At 41.7% G+C, this 17,759-nt stretch overlaps 1 non-coding gene across 1 annotated transcript; it reads right to left on the bottom strand.

Annotated features, from left to right (window-relative positions):
• Positions 1-15,534: 15,534 nt before the first annotated feature.
• On the bottom strand, positions 15,535-15,664 carry LOC119319802. Its single transcript, XR_005154642.1, has one exon. It is a non-coding gene; the product is annotated as a small nucleolar RNA Z247 (small nucleolar RNA).
• Positions 15,665-17,759: the final 2,095 nt, after the last annotated feature.

Consider the following 17,759-nt stretch of genomic DNA (forward strand, 5'->3'; position numbering starts at 1 on the left):
GATAACTTATATGAATAAAGCATGATAATATATGAACTGCAGGGTCGGCGAACCTTTTTTATGCCTTCGATAACTTATGTGGAAATAGCACGGTAACTTGCATATAATGGGCATGGTAACTTATGTAGCCTAGGCGTGATAAATTTTGGCTGAAAAAAGTCATTGGAACATGCCAACATGGGATCTAGTTTCGAAGATCTCATCGCGGCGAATCTTTTATGTGAAAACGGTTTTTATATCAGACCAATGGTTTGAGCTACAAAACATTTTAAATGTTTGGAATAAAGAGAATCCAGAATGACATCAGCTTTTTTGTCTTCTAGTGCATGCATATAATTAGAAGGAGAAATGCACGTGAAAGGAGAAAGAATGCTAATGTATGCATGTATTTAAAGTGAAGGAAATAGAGGTGTGGCAGTTTTGCTTATATGACACACATGTGCCAAATATCATAGTCTTAAGGTAAAAACTCATGGGGACGCGGGTTTCGAGGCCCCATTGCCATCTTGATGTACATGTGTTGAGTTACCGGTTTAGCCGCTGGTTTGTTGGGAAAAGAAATCGGCAGAAATTAGGAGGTGGGATTGGATTGAAAGAAATCGGGACGAGTGGATCTTGAGATGGTATAGAGATGGAGGGAGAAGATGCATCCTGGCTGAGATTCATTCACAAGGTGATAAACTAGTACTCCTAGGTGGAAATGAAAATAATCGATTCCTCGACTTAGCCTTATCATAGGTCAGAGCTACTCATTTTTATTGTATTACTATTATGGGTGGTCAGAGCTACTCGTATAGTAGTACGTACGTGCTCTGCTGTAGTATGAGTATTCGCCAAAGAAAAATTGTGAAAAGAGACTACTAACTATTCCCTGCAAAAAAAAAAAGAAAAAAAAGAGACGTATACCACGGTCCACCAAAGACGTAGGAGTATGACCTAAGCAGCAGCTTCGTCTATCGCCGTCGCTTCATCGGGGTGTAGATGAATGAAGTCGCGGCAGTTGTTGAAGCCGCGGTGAAGGATCGCTGATGTGCCGCATCGTGGACCCCCAGAACCAGAAGCATCCACCGCCCAAGCACAGCAGCACCTCTAGATCCAAGTCCAACAGCAAGCGGCAACCAAGACGACGGCCGGTGAAGCTCGGGTTCAGGCCCTCCTCGGCTTCTTCCTCCATCCGGGCGGACGGGAAAGAGAGAGACACTACTAACTATTCCCAGCAAAAAATGATCGTGAATTACAAAACAGTTCACCAATTCAAAAAATCTTCGCTGATAAAAATTGTTCTTGCATTTCAAAAATAATGTTGGTCAAACAAAGAATGTTCATGTATTTCAAAAACTATTCATCTATTCAAACAAATTTTCCGATTCAAATAATGGTTCTCGATTCAAAAAAATGGTTTCCCATTCTAAAATGTACATAGATTCTAAAAGGTTCGCTGATTCAGGAAATATACATCGATTCATAAAATGTTCGTCTATTCTGAAATTAGTTCAAAATTACAAAATAATATGTTTGCAAAACTTTTCACAAAATATTCTTGATTTTAATATTGGTTAATGTTTAATAAGTACTCTTCGCGAATTTAAAAAATGTTCACAATTTTAGAAAAAAGTTCTATATAAGAGAAAAATATACCCTTTATAAAAGATTTTGGCAATGAGGAAAACAAAAATAAAAAAAAAGAAAAAAGAAAATAAAAGGAAACGAAAAATGAAAAATGAAAAAAAACGAACTTGAGAAAAAGAGAAAGAATAAACGAAAATGGAAAGAAAAGAAGAAAAAACTGGAAATATAAAAGAAAAAAGGCAAAACGTGAGAAATATGATAGAAATAAAAATGGAATAATACAAAGAAATCAAAAGAAAAGCCGGTTCAGGGAAGGTTCTACACCCTTCCCAAAACTGGGCAGCCCCACACGAGCTATGCGCTAGGTCGCTAGACAGCCACAAACGCGGTGAGGGAAGCCCCGCGTCGGGCAGGTCCACATGCACCGGCCCAGCGTCTAAATTTTTTCTTTTTATTTTTGTACTTCTGTTTATACTTTAAAATACTGTACATATATAAATTTCAAAAAAAACTATATACAAAATATTTTAAAAATGTTAAATATGTACAAAAAATGTTTATCACGTACACAAAAAATGTAAGAAAAATTGAGCATGTATTCGGAAAATGTTAACCAAGCATTTGAAAAATATTTGATCCGGTGTTTAAAAATATTAATAGTGTATAGGAAAAAATGTTGACCATGTATAAAACAGATAATGGATTTTTTTTTATTATGTATATAAAACATCTTAATCGAGAATTTCAAAAAATTGTCGAACAAGTATTTGAAATAAGTTAATCAAGCATTTCGAAATGTTAAATGTGTACAGAAAAAATGATGACCATGTATTGACAATGATGCATTTTTTTGATCATGCATATAAAAATGCTAGTAATGTACTTGGAAAAATGTTGAACAAGTATTTTTAAAATGTTAATCAATCATTTATAAAATGTTCAATATGTTTACAAAAACTGTTGACCATCTGTTATAAAAATGCTAATCAAGCATTTGAAAAAAATATTAAACGTGCATAGAAAAAAAGTTAACCACGTATAAAAAATCTTTATATTTAAAAACAAATGTTAATGACCCATTTGAAAAGTGTAAAAGTGTTTATAGGTAAATTGTTGAACATGTATTTAAACAATGCTAATCTTCAATTTGGAAAATGTTAACCAAACATTTGAAAAATGTTTAAAATGTGTATAGAAAAATGTGGAACATTTAATACAAGATGTTAGATTATTATTGACAAAATGTGTTATGTATATTAGAAAAATGTTGTTGGCATATGCAGTAGAATAAAAACCAAAAGAGTAAAGAAAACCAGAAAAGAACAAAATCAAACTAACATAAAAGAAAATAAAAAATAAAAAAAGAAATATAGTAGGCCAGTCCAGTAAACATAGCAAAGAGACTCCTGAACGTTCTATTCTCTGAATTTTTTTCATCGGTTTTTCTCCACTGTTTTTCGATTTCAGTTGGTTTCGTATTAAAATACTTGCGTTCAAATTTTACGAAAATGAGCAATTAATTTTTTTAGTCATTTAAAAAAAATGTGAATTCCAAATGTGTTCATGAATTCAAAAACTGTTCGCAATTTCACTAAAGGACATGAATTCAAAAAGTGTTCGTGGATACAAAAGTGCTTGCGAATACAAATAAATGTCTGCTATTTTTACAATTGTTCATTGTTTGAAAAATGTTCACAACTTTGAAATATATTCACATTTTGATACCTGTTTACAAATTCAAAAAATATTCATAAATGCAAACAATCTGTATGATTGTCAAAAACAATTTATGAAGTCAGAAAGTGTTCGCAAATCAGAAAAGTGTACTTTATTCAGAAAACAAATCCTTGGTTTCTATCACGTTCATGAATTCAAAAAATGTTTGTGATTTAAAAAAAACACATGGAAACAAAAAAAATGTTCTTGTGTTCAGAAAATCTTGCCGAATTCAGAAAAAGTGGATGCAGATTCAAAAATTGTTGGCGGATAAAGAAAATGTCCGTGAACTAAAAGATTGTTCACTAACTAAAAGTGTTCACAGTTTTCAAAAATGCCCATGGTTTCCATAAATCTTTCTGAAGTGAAAAATGATCACGATTTTTTAGAAGTGATCGTGATTTCAAATAACATTCAAGAATTTGAAAAATATTCATGGAACCAAAAAGTGTTTGCGATTTCAAAAACTTTCCGCTGTTTCCAAGAATGTCCATGAATTCGAAAAACTCGTGTGTTCATAATTTCGAAAAAATTGCGGTTTCCAAAAATGGTCATGAAGTCAAATAAGTTCAAGAATCTAAAAAATGTTCGTGATTTAAAAAAGTGTTCATGAATTCGAAAACTGTTCAAGATTTCTAAAAGTATTTATTAATTTAAAAAATGTTAATGAATTCAAAAAAAGTGTGCACAATTTCAACAAATATCCATGATTTCTGTAATTGTTTGTTAACTAAAAAATTGGTTACAAATTAATAAAATCTTGATTTCTAAAAATGATCATGAATTCATGAAATGTTCAGAAATTCAAAAAATTATCCGTGTTTCAAAAAAAGTTCACAAAAATTGGAAAAAAACATGCAATGCTCGAAACGAATCACAAACTAAAAAAATGAAACGGGAAAAACAAATATGAAAACAATGAAAGAAAAAAAGGTCCTAAAACCTTCCCAAAGCTGAAAGGTGTGGAAATCCCAAAGCAATTTGACCCGAATAAAGTTGGGCGGCCAAGAAAAGAGTGGATGTGACATAATGGTTATGCATTTGTTGTCTATCCATTGACCTACGCTCTAAATAGGGACCACGTGTGAATGCGTGGATTGAGGAAAAGAACGGTGTACATGGCCCATGAGCCTGATGATTTTTTTTCTCTTGCTCCATCTTTCTCCCGTAAAAAACTAGGGGCATTCTCTGCAATAAAATGAATCCAGGTTTGGGCACTTTTTCTGAAAAGGGTGACTTTTATTGACTCTTAATATAACACTATGGGGATACAAACATAATGCGCACACACCCAGACTATGTATCAGTAGGATGCACATAGGCAACATCAACACACATGAATGATCATGCTGGCAAAAATGGAAGTCGTATAAGACCAAAGCTATGCCTAGATGGAGGAAAATAGGGCACCTAGGCTCTTCTCACAACTGACTCTGGAAGGGCAATAGAGGAGAGACAGGAAATGCACCATAAGGAAATGTGGGTGGCCGTATGTGGTATAGGCAGACCAACCCTACCTCGTCCTTTTGCACTTCCAAGCTTCTTTATCATGTGCGTCCACAACATGGCCTTGGTTAATATCATCAACCACCACATCATCCTCATTCGTCAAATACCAGCGGCACTAAACCCTAAGATCCAGATTTGAAGAATGCAACATGGAAGAACAAACTTACCTTGGGATGGGAAAGGGTGAAGTAGCTTCTGATCATAGACCTGAAATTTATTCTTCAAAGTGTCTAATGTCCTCTCAACTGTAATTTTAAGACTAGAGTGTCTGAGATTGAACAATTCCATGAAAGTCTTAGAAAAGCTCCTTGCAGAGAACTCATTAAGATGGTAACTGATTTTCTGAAGGGTGGAAGAACCCCAGGCCGACATGCATATCCAATAACAGACAAGAGCAAATACATACAGACGGAACTAACTAAACAAAGGTGCATGCATGGACCAATCGTAATCAACAAGCTAAGTAAGCTAGCTAGGATGTTGCATATGCGTGCGATCCTGCAACTATTGCATATCACGTACTCCATCTTTAAATAGTTAAGTATTGCTCACCTTGAAATATAGATACCCTCTATGGCCCGAAACAAATAACTATATCACTATAGGTCCTTTGTGGGACTTTTTTGTTAGGTCGGTGTGGCGGTTTGCGCCAACTGATCTAAATGGGCTGCTTTTCCACAAAAGGTAAACATATTTAAATGGTTTTTTTTTTGTGTTGGACCTGAATGTTCTTCAGTTTTCATGGAATGGAATATTGGACCGACAGGCCCTTGGGTCAAAAATGTTGGTCTTATTGTGGGAGGCTTATGCCTCCTTGTTGTTCCGTCGGTATCGTTCCAGCCTTTGTCTTTTTGACAAGTCGGATATGAAATAATACCGACACATGCGAGAGACTATTCTCCTACTTGTTTTGTGTTGAGGCCCAGCGTGCTCGATGTTGACACTCGGGCCTCGACACAAGTTATTTTCTATAAGTGCATGCATTATGTTATGGTGAGCAAATACATAAAGACACAGTTAACCAAACGCAGGTGGATTGAGATGTGTGCATGCATCCGGCCTTGATCATGACCATCATTATCATCATGTTTGTAGGTGCAATAGATGGATTCGAAGGATCGAGGTTTTATCTGGTAAGGCAATGTTGGAATAATATAATAATTTGGCTATATGCATCGCTTGATCCAGAGGTCAGGAGTTCAACCTCCTTTTCTAAAAATGGGAAAAGGAAAAAAAATGGAGCGCTTGAAATCATTTGATCGTAACCAACATGCTAGGCTCCAGCATATGGTCCTGCAATTGTTGCATATCACGTGCTCATACTCCTGTTGGCCTTAGGTGGCTAACCTTGCGTTCTCAGTGCAATTAAGAGCGAGATCGGTCGGCTAGAACTTGGTGGAGTGCAATTATTAATTTGTACACACGTGCATGCATGAGGTCGACGTATACTACTATTATATATGGGCATCTTGCTTCCCTGCCAACGTTGCTTGCAAACAATAGAGATTGTATTATTTCCAAGATCCCCGGACAATGTCTGCTTCATTTTGTCCTACAAAAAAAAGTCTGCTTCCTTTTGTCGACCGTGAACGTTTCTTCGTTCCATTTTTTTTTACTCTTTCAAAAACGCAGACGCAGCATGCACACGCACACGCAATAATCCTGAAGAAAACGCTCATCCAACACTGGGTGTGTTGCACGAGCAGTTGAGTTGGACTAACACATCACTTAATTATGATCGATCGAGACGGCAGTGGTGATGCGGTGGCTAATTGACCAATTAAGGGAGGGAGGGAAGGAGGCAAAAGGAGCTACATGCATGCCCCATCCATCATGCCCCATCTCTCTCTCTCTCTCTCTCTCTCTCTCTCTCTCTCTCTCTCTCTCACACACACACACAGACACACACACACACACACACACACACACATGGTTCCTCTCTTAATTTCAGCTGCACGGTTTTAACCAGCTCATGAAAGGTACTTACTTGGCTAAGAAGATTGAAAGATGGTACGAAAATATATTTTTCGGGCCTTTCGCTCCTGCAGTAACGATATAGCTTCTAGCTTTGACCATGCGCTCTTAAGGTGCTCACACTCTCAGCTTGGATCACCGGGTTGTGTTTCGATTTACCCGGTTGCTAAAATGTGGTGTGGTGTACTTATTTTATATAATTCTATGAGAAACATTGGCACCAAAGTAGATGAAACTGAGGCAAAAAAAAACTAATGTAGGAAAGGACAAGGGAGGTAACCAGAGTCCATCGCAATGCCAAATGAAGCCTTAGTTACATGAATGTGAGAATGAACCACAGAGTAAAGAGTAATGAGTGTATAACAACAAATAAACCAACCAAAAACACATCCGTACCATAGATGGATCAAGATGCACAAATCAAAATAATTGGATCGTAACCAGCAAGCAAGTTAGGCTGCGTGTGCATGTGATTCCATATGTACTTACTCCAGCTGGCCCTAGCTACCTAAGCTAGCGTTCTCAATTATTATTATTATTTGTGGAACGTGGAGGTGCAATTATTATTTATACATACGTATGCAATTATGCATAATGGAACAGCAGTTCGTGTCATTCACCCTCCGTACACTTTAAGATCCGTGCACTCTGCTAGCACTTTTCTTCTTCAACACACCCCATACACTAAAGTGCACACCAAGAATTCTTAGAGATACGGGTAAAATGTTGAATTAACGTTATAACAATGAATTTTAAAATATTTTTTCAAAAGCCTAGTTTTGGAAATAAACGTTTCGTAGTTTCCAAAAAACAGAATGAAATTGTTGTGAAATCACGTATGGAATATTGTTTGAAATTGATTGCTATGATTGAAATATGTTTGCTTTTTGTTATTTAAATTATTGTGAAATTATGTGAAGAATATTTTTAATTGATCGATACAACATATGTGTACAAAAATTATGAATAGAAACTGACGGGCAGGACGGAGGTTGTAGGCAGCACACAAGGACACCGTGGAGGACGAAGATTAGGTGCGCGAGGAGGGGGGAATGACTGACGTGATTATTTTTCCAGGTCACCGGATGAATACTCTCCCTAATTTACAGCTGCATGAGACAATAGTTATGTATACTACACAAAGCACGTGTTGTAGTACACCCCGCACGATGTGAAGGACGGTTCGCACATCTGCAGTGGTTGTTGTTATGAGACGAATCATGCGTGCATACATGGTAGTGTAAAATATCGTGAGAAGCGTTAAACCCTTTTCTCAGGTCGCACTTGTATTTATATGGATGTTGCCGTGGCTTACAAGATGATCGATCAAGAGTTTGATCGAGAGATACATAGAGAAGGTCGGTAGAGAAGGAGTTAGACAGAAGAAAGGATAGGAGAGGTTTACAATTCAAACACTAATCCTATCCCTATACAACTCTATTTCAACACTCCCCCTCAATCTAAACCTAAGGTACTCCAAGGTTGAGATTGTACTTGAACTCATCGAGCCTTCTCATTGTAAGTGGTTTTGTAAAGCCATCAGCAAGTTGATCACCAGTAGGGATGAATCTTATATCAAGCAACTTGCGAGCTACTCTTTCTCTGACAAAGTGAAAGTCAACCTCAATGTGTTTTGTACGTGCATGAAAAACAGGATTAGCTGAAAGATAGGTAGCACCAATGTTATCACACCATAATCTTGCAGCTCGTGGAGTGTCAACTCTAAGCTCATAAAGTAGAGTCTGAATCCACATGACTTCAGCCGTAGCATTTGCCAAAGCTTTGTACTCAGCCTCAGTACTTGACCTTGAGACTGTAGCCTGTTTTCTTGCACTCCATGATATAAGATTTGTACCCAATAACACAGCAATCCACCCGTGGACCTTCTATCATCAGCACATCCTGCTCAATCTGCATCAGAGTAAGCAGACACAAGCATGGAAGGAGACTTGACAATTTTTAGTCCAAGCTCTCCTGAAAATTTGAGATACCTCACAATTCTTTTAACTGCAGTCCAGTGAACAGTAGTTGGTGCATGTAAGTACTGGCATACTTTGTTCACAAAATAAGAGATATCAGGACGTGTAAGAGTTAAATACTGCAATGTACCTACAACACTACTGTAGTTTGTTGCATCCTCGGGTCCAAGAGCCTCTCCAATGTCAATTGTGAGTTTTTCTGAGGTTGAGATTGGTGTACTTACAGGCTTACAATTTTCCAATCCTACTCTCCTGAGAATATCATTTGCATATTTTTCTTGTGACAAAAGTATACCATCTTTCAACTGCTTAACCTCTATGCCAAGGAAGTAATGAAGATTCCCCAAGTCCTTAAGAGCAAACTCTATCTTTAAATCCTTAAGCACGCAGGTAGTAGCATCTGTACTTGAACTAGCAACAATTATATCATCAACATATACCAGAAAAAATATAGTAACATTGCCTTTATTGTAAACGAATAGTGAGGTATCAGCTTTAGACGGTGTAAACCCAAGTTGCTGTAACTTTGTGCTTAACCTTGAGTACCAGGCTCTTGGGGCCTGTTTCAAACCATACAAAGCTTTATCTAACTTGCAAACATGATAAGGTGTGCTCTTATTTTCATAATCTGGTGGTTGTCGCATGAAAACCTCTTCTTTCAGAACACCATGAAGAAACGCGTTATGAACATCTAGTTGCCTTAAACTCCAACCTCTGGAAACAGCAATCGACAATACAAGACGAATAGTAGCTGCTTTAACAACGGGACTGAAGGTATCTTCATAATCAATACCAAACCTTTGTTTGAAACCTTTTGCAACCAATCTAGCTTTATATCTGTCTATGCTCCCATCAGACTTCCTTTTAATTTTATACACCCATTTACAGTCTATGACATTTTTGCCCTTTTCTGATGGTACCAAGTGCCAAGTTTTATTTCTCATGAGTGCCTCATATTCATTATCCATGGCTTCTTTCCAATCTTTATTAGCAAGTGCATCATGCAAATGAGTCGGTTCACCCATACTAGTAAGGAAAGCATGTTTGATTTTATCATACCTTATGGTACCATCCTTGTACTCCTTTTCCTTGACAATACCTGATTTGGATCTAGTATGACGACGTGGAAGTTCATGTGCTTGCGCTGGTACATCAGTTCGAGTATCACTTGGCACAGAAGATCTCGGTGTAGCTGGTTCAGCAGTAGAATTGTTAGCCAGAGAAGATCCCGCCAGATCCCCTGCATCGCCCAGCTCCCGATCCGAGACAACCAGGGAGCGCGAAATCCCCCTCGTGATTACTGCGCCAGTAGGCGCGCACCGCGTGGCGCCTTCGTTATCCAGCCAGGGTAGAAATCACATATTTGACCTGAGGCAGAAATCAATTCACAAACTGACCTGCTTTCAAAAAAATTTCACTCTGCTGACCCTTTCGTGTGGCGCCCGACAGCTGGGCGTCGCACCCTACTGTGCAGCGCCCATCACTTAGGCGCCACACTTCCTGCCAGCGTGGCAGCCCTGGTCCAGCTGCGGCCCCACACGCACCTATGCAGCGCCTAAGTCTTAGGCGCCACACATGTAATGTGCAGCGCCTAGCTCGTGGGCGCTGCACAGTCTGTGTTCCACTTGGGCTGGCCCCACCCTCTCTCCCCTCCCACCCCACCCCACACACCCCCACCCAACCCAAACCCTAAGGCTTGCGGCCCTCCTCTCTTCCCCTCTCCCCCTTCTCAAATCCTTCTCAAATCTTGCAAATCCGGAGTATTTGACCGTGGATTTCGAAGCCAACCCCTCCCTTAAGGTAATCTCCTCCCATCCCCTCGTTTTCATCCATAGGAATTGTCACATTTGCTCAAATCTTGCTAGTTTGGGGGAAACCCTAGTTTTGACTTGGATTTGCAAATTTGTGTTGAATGATGTTATGTTTGGCCCAGTCCTTCTCAAATCTGTGCAGTGCTACGAGCTTGCTCCACACAAAGCTGGAAGCGGGTAACATACGCAGAATGATGCTTGGCCCAGTCCTTTATCTTCCGTTGCCTTCTCCTGTCCAACCTGCGTGGTATAAAACCAAACATTAGCACAATCAAAAGGAGTCCCGATGATTAGACAATACGCACACATGCTCTCTTACCTATGAAGTGCTTTATCCGTGTCCACCCAATCCGGCGGGTGAGGCTGGAAAAGACCAAAATGACCATGCACGCGATGCGGCAAATGAAACTCAACCGCCCAGTTGCATATCAATGGGCACCGCATAAGCCAGAGATCCTTATCCCGCAAGCACATCGGGTTGAGGCGGAACTCCGCGGTGTACCCCAAGCTCTCACCCGCGCCATATGGCTGCCATTCCACCTTTGAAACAGGGCAACAATGCAAATTTGATAACTATTTTTCAAGCAAGCATGAGAAAGGACTAAAGTAATGACCTCCTTACTTGCTCAGGCGTAATCGTGTCCAACTCGGCAATGTACTTTTGGTACATGAGATTGACATCGTTCGTCATCTCGGAAACGATATCCCACTTGTAAGCCCACGTGGGGCGCCGTAATTCGTCATGTTCATCTGCATACCAAGGATCAAACCTGACGCTCTTCGGGCGTCCAACAGGCAGACGCTCCCAGCTCCATACAGAAAGTAGAAGCAGATTACCACCAATGCCTGCACTAGGTGTGATCCTGCAACACGCATCATCCAGCTACATATGAAAGAAAAACAATGTTAACTTGACAGCAAGCTTGCATTGCTAATGAATAAATGAGTTGATCACAAAACAGACCAACTACCTGTCGGTACAAGTAGGCAAGAGTCGCTGAACCCCAGCTCCATTTGCTATCGAAGACGGTCAACGACACAATGGAGCGATCTTGCCAGTGGAGTCAGGAAACAAAGTCCTCGACACAATGTACCACATATACACACGAGCATGTGTCTGGATCACATCATCAGTTGCATCCGGAGGGCACGTCGCAAAGTTATTTTGAATCCACGTGAAAGCAGCTCCAGCTGCCTTCCTTTCCCTCTTCTTCTTCTCTTCTCCCTCCTCTACATCATCCTCAGCCTCGGTAGGAGCCATACCGATAAGAGCAATCATCTGCTCGCGCCACCCATCAAAATCGGTGCTCATACATAGAGGCCTCCCGTCGATAGCAAGATCGGTGATCAATGAGACATCCTCGAGCGTCACGGTCATCTCCCCGGTCCGAAGATGGAAACTGTGGGTCTCTGGCCTCCACCGATCAACAAGAGCAGACACCAGTGGAGCGTTCAGATTCGGCGTGGACCGGCTGACCAACAGAATCCACGGGAGTAGTCCTGCCTGCTTGATGTACGGTGTGTACCGCTCATCGTAAGGCATGGCAGGACCAGAGACCCCGTGATACCGAATCTTCAGAGGTTCAAGCTTCTGCAAAAAACAAGTAATGACAAATCTTAGGGCATGTAAATTTCAACTGAAGGCAAATTTGCAAAAGATTTAGAGTACTCATTATTACCTTATCCTTCTCGCGCATCATGTAGGACCGGTGTTGCACGTCGTAGACATCGTCCAGAAGCCAAACCATCCTTACAATTTCAAACAATAAACATACATGAGTTCATCTCAAATATCGGAAAACACTCAACATCTAATATATATCTAAAAAAACTCAACATCTCACATATAGCTACAAAACTCAACATCTCATAATTATCTACAAAACTAGGCATCTCATATATATCTAAAAAATAAACAATCTAGGTTTAACTAACAAGAATCATATACTACCGGATATGACTACACATCCTCCATCACAACACCGAAAGAGTTTCCACCTAACGAATGAACACCGGATATGAACACCGGATATGAACACCGGATATGACTACACATCCTCCATCACAACAAGAATCATATACTACCGGATATGACTACCAATTCTTTTGGTTGCAATGAATGTGTGCTCATTCTGAAACACCGAAAGCCTGCCTTGACCACATTTGAACAATAGCATTGCTGCCTTGTCGGCTCTCTGCATACTTGTAAAACTAAATAAAATTTTGATAGTTGTTTTCATAGTACTTGCCATTGATGAGAAAAAGATTCCACATTTGAAGGTCAAACCAGGAAATGGCTCCTGAGATGGATGACTTATCATCTCCAATTGCAATATTACATCAAAAAACTTAATCTGGAACACCGAACGATTTTACGGAGGAAAAGAAAGGGAACGGAGGAGTTTACGTACTAGGAAGGATTGGAGATCGAATCCAAGCCTCAAAACTTCAAATCTGAGAGGGGGTGTGGGGGGGATCCGAAGGGGGCGCCGCCGCCGCCGCTCTCTGTGACAACAGAGCAACTGGAAGAACTGCCTGGGAGGGTCTGGCCCGATGCGGGCTAAGTCAAAGTGCAGCGCCTAAGACACGGGCGCTACAATATACACAGTGCGGCGCCTAAGTCTTAGGCGCTGCAGTGCTGTCTGTGGGGCCAGGGCTGCCATGCTGGCAGGATGTGCAACGCCTAAGTGATGGGCGCTGCACAGTAGGGTGCGGCGCCCAGCTGTCGGGCGCCACACGAAAGGGTCAGCAGAGTGAAATTTTTTTGAAAGCAGGTCAGTTTGTGAATTGATTTAGGCCTCAGGTCAAATATGTGAAATTATCCTCCAGCCGGGCGGTCGAGTGAGTGCGTCGTCTATGCTGGGCCCCAGGATGGTCGTTCGGTCGGCCGCTGGCCCATCCCGCGCATGTGCGATGATTGGCGAGGTGCGCTGGCCCACACTGGCTGGGGTAGACGGGCCCGGGCTGTTGGGGCGGTCGGCCACCGCGTCCGCTGCTGCATGCCGCGCGCTAGGATCCTTCTGGGATCGCGCACCTGCCGCACTGTCTGCTGGATCCTCCTCGGATCACGCACCTTTGTTGCCACCTGAATCAGCCTGGGATCTGCTGCCCTTGTTTGTATTCTCTTGCATAAAATGACAGTCTGAATCTGCACACTTAACACCAAAATTAAAATTTCCTTTTTCATTGGAAATAGTCATATGATCAGCACTATTTAACTCGCCCCCGTGATCAAGACTAGGAATATAGTCAAAAAGGAGTGCAATTTCTGCACGAAGTAGGGCTCCGGCATTTGGATGAAGCTTTGCAAAAGGAAATATTGTTTCATCAACCAACATCACGAGAAATATATAGGCGTCCAGTGGAAACTTCAAGGCACTTGTACCCTTTGTGAAGATTACTATAGCCAAGGAAAACACATTGAGTGGAACGGAAATCAAGTTTGTATCAGTTGTATGGACGAAGATTGGGGTAGCATGCACACCCAAAGATTTTGAGATAGTTATAGTCAGGTTTTTGATGAAACAATTTTTCCAAGGAATTAATATTACCAATTACTTTACTAGGAAGACGATTGATAAGATAAGTGTGGCGGCAATAAAGGCTTCATCCCAATATTTGAGTGGCATTGATGCATGAGCCAGAAGAGATAGACCGACTTCAACAATATGACGATGCTTACGCTCAGCAGAGCCGTTTTGTTGATGAGCATGAGGGCAAGAGACATGCTGAGCAATACCAATATTGCGAAAGGAAAAGTTGAGTTTTTCATACTCTCCTCCCCAGTCACTCTGGACTGCAATGATTTTCCTGTCAAATTGACGTTCAACAAGTTTTTGAAATTCTTGAAAAACAGAGAGAACTTCAGACTTAAATTTAAGCAAGTATATCGAAGTGAACTTGCTAAAATCATCGATGAAACTAATATAATATTTTTTTTCTTCCAAAAGAATCTCTTGCATGACCCCATACATCACTAAAAATAAGTTCCAACGAAGCGTGAGACACACTATTTGACCTAGGATAGGGAAGTTGGTGACTCTTTGCACATTGACAAGCATCACAAACTGACTCAATATTTTGACTAGATGACAATGGAAGATTGCCTTTATTCACTACTTGCTTGACTATGATCGACGAAGGATGTCCTAATCTTTGATGCCATCTTGCCAAGGAGGGCTTGACGGCGGAGTAAACTTGACGACGACGACACTTTCGGTTAAGTGCTCCGGATGTAATGGGATATAAGCCTCCAATGCATCTACCTCGATGGATGAGCTCCCTCGTTGCCCGATCCTTTATAAATAAATACGTAGGATGAGTTTCAAAGAAGACATTATTATCATAAGTCAAACGAGACATAGATGCAAGGTTTTTGTCGGCTTGTGGAACATGAAGGACATCTTTAAGCATTAGATCACGTTTAAGATTAGGGGAGTTAATAGATGCTTGACCAATATGACATATATCCATACCTCCACCGCTAGCTGTGTGAATTTGATCGTTGCCGAAGTACTTCTCCCTCATGGACAGCTTCTCAAGTTCATTGGTGACATGGTCGGTAGCTCCTGAATCCGCATACCATATGGTGTCATCTCCACCTCCTTGTTCCCTGATTGCAGCAGCTACATGGCGAGCATCAGGAACATAATCCTCATCATAGCGGTGCCAACAATCCATGACTTCATGTCCTGGTTTCTTGCATAGTTGACACCGAACGCGATTGGAAGAGAATGATCCAGAGGAGGCGTTGGTGTTGGAGTAGCCGCCCCCTCCACATCGCGTGGAGACGTTGTTGTTGGTGTAGTCGCCCCCTCCAGGGCGCGTGCTTTGGCTGTTGCCGCGTCCACGCCCGCTGTTGCCGCTGCTACGACCACGCCCCTGGTGATCGTGCCCGCGACTGGTTCCTCGGCCACGTGAAGCAGCGCTGGCGGAGGATTGACGAACGTTCATCCCGTGGAGCAGATTGAGACGTGCGTCGAAGCTGAGCAGTTGGGTGAATAGTTCCTGGACAGTCACGGGCTCAACCCGCGCTGCAAGAGCCGACACGACCGGGTTGTAGTCGAGGTCGAGGCTGGCAAGGACATGGGAGACGATCTCGACATTGCCTAACGCCGCTCCTGTGCAGGCGATCTCGTCTGAGAGCATCTTAATTTTGGCAAGATACTCTGTCATGCTTAGGTTTCCTTTTTTCAGATTCATTAATTCAGTGCGGGTATTAATGGCCTGGGCTTGAGTTTGGGCAGCAAAAGTGGCATGAATCGCGGCCCATACCTCCGCTGGAGTCTGCAACGTGATCACCTATGCAAGGATCTCGCGAGACAAAGAGCCCATCAGAAAACCTTGAACTTGCTGTTGTTGAGCGTACCAGAGGTGGCGTGCAGAGTTGATGATCTGTTCCTCCTTCCCGTCCTTGGTGACGGTGAGGGTCTCCGGCGGCGCCTGGCTCATCGGATCGAGGTGGTGAGCCATCTGTGCGCCCTTGATTTGCGGCAGCACGATGGCTTTCCACATGAGGAAATTGTTCCTCGTGAGCTTCTCCTGCGGTGGTGCCCCAAGGGACATGGCTTGGGTGCTGCTGGATGAAGGAGCAAAGGTGGATGAGGAGGCGAGGGAGGTGGTGAGCGCACTCATGCTGCTTGATTGGGTGGAGGCGGTCGTCATGGCGAGGTTTGGGTAGGCTAGATGCGATCTCTTCTCGATTTAGGAAGAAGATGCTCTGATACCATGTAAAATATCGTGGGAAGCGTTAAACCCTTTTCTCAGGCCGCACTTATATTTATATGGATGTTGTCGTGGCTTACAAGATGGTCGATCAAGAGTTTGATCGAGAGATACATAGAGAAGGTCAGTAGAGAAGGAGTAAGACAGAATAAAGGATAGGAGAGGTTTACAATTCAAACACTAAACCTATCCCTATACAACTCTATTTCAACAGGTAGGTCTATCTGAATCTTGTGGCCATCAACCAGTCATGAATTGACTAACCTGTAACGAAGCAGCAGGAGCACATGATGTGGTACATCGAGTGTGTATGACAACACACAACCTTCTTCACTGGTACACACGATCGAGAAGTCGACAGTCATGTATAAGGATAGCACAACAATGTTGGACTTAGAGATCTCTTAATGATGATCGAGAAACCAGGTAGGATGATTCCATCACAAAGAACATAACCCGTTCAGATCGTATTTTTTTCCTTTTATAAAAGCACCACATATAAATATACCAATTGTTTTCGGACTCGATGATCCAGGAGAAGGCGCTCATCCAGCACTCAGCGTGTGGCACGAGTACGAGCAGGGGAGTGCATATTGACTACGGAGATGCGCTTAATGGTTCATATAGTTGAGTTGGACTAAGACATCTCTTAATTATGATGGATCGAGACAGCAGTGATACGGTAGTTAATTGACCAATTAAGGGAGAGAATGGTGCAAGGAGCTACACGGATGCAAATAATTCATGCATGTCCATCAATTATGTGCATGAGTAATTGATGATATCTCAAGACTGATTTAAACTGTGCATGGAACCATCGTCCATAGTTGCTTTAAGATTCATGCAGTCATGCTACATTTTTTTGGTTGTTGTGAAAAAATTGTCTAGTTTCAAAATGTTTCGTAAGTTTTTTTCCCTTGTTTCAACGTGTATGTATCATAAAATAGAATGCACTTGGTTTGGATAGGGGTTTGCTAATACACTAGTAACATTATACACTTTGGAACGAAAGGAGAAGGGAACCAATGTAACATTTTGAAATAAGACACTACTAGATGCACTTATAGATGAGCTGCCTTCATTTTTGTGTATGCCCCCTCCACTGCCCACCCCTTCGCCTTGGCTTGCTTCACCACACCAGCCGGGGTGGTGCTCGAGTCGGTACTTCTGACCACGTAGTAGTGATGAGTGACGTAGCAACAAATTAATCAACCTAGAGATGGATCGAGATGCATGCACGACATGAAATTATTTTATCGTAACCAACAAGCTAGCTTTGCTAGGCTACTGCATATGCGGTCCTGCAACTATTGCATAGTACTCCAGTTGGCCATAGCGTTCGCATATGGCCAACAGCCGACCACCACCACTACTACTATCTGTGGACCTCAATTAAGCTCCTTGCCACGTTGCATGGAACTAAATACTACTCCATGGACGATGGTTATCATTTTGAGCTCACCAGCTTGCTAGCGAG

Source organism: Triticum dicoccoides, chromosome 6A (genome assembly GCF_002162155.2).
Source record: "Triticum dicoccoides isolate Atlit2015 ecotype Zavitan chromosome 6A, WEW_v2.0, whole genome shotgun sequence".
NCBI classification, from domain to species: domain Eukaryota; kingdom Viridiplantae; phylum Streptophyta; class Magnoliopsida; order Poales; family Poaceae; genus Triticum; species Triticum dicoccoides.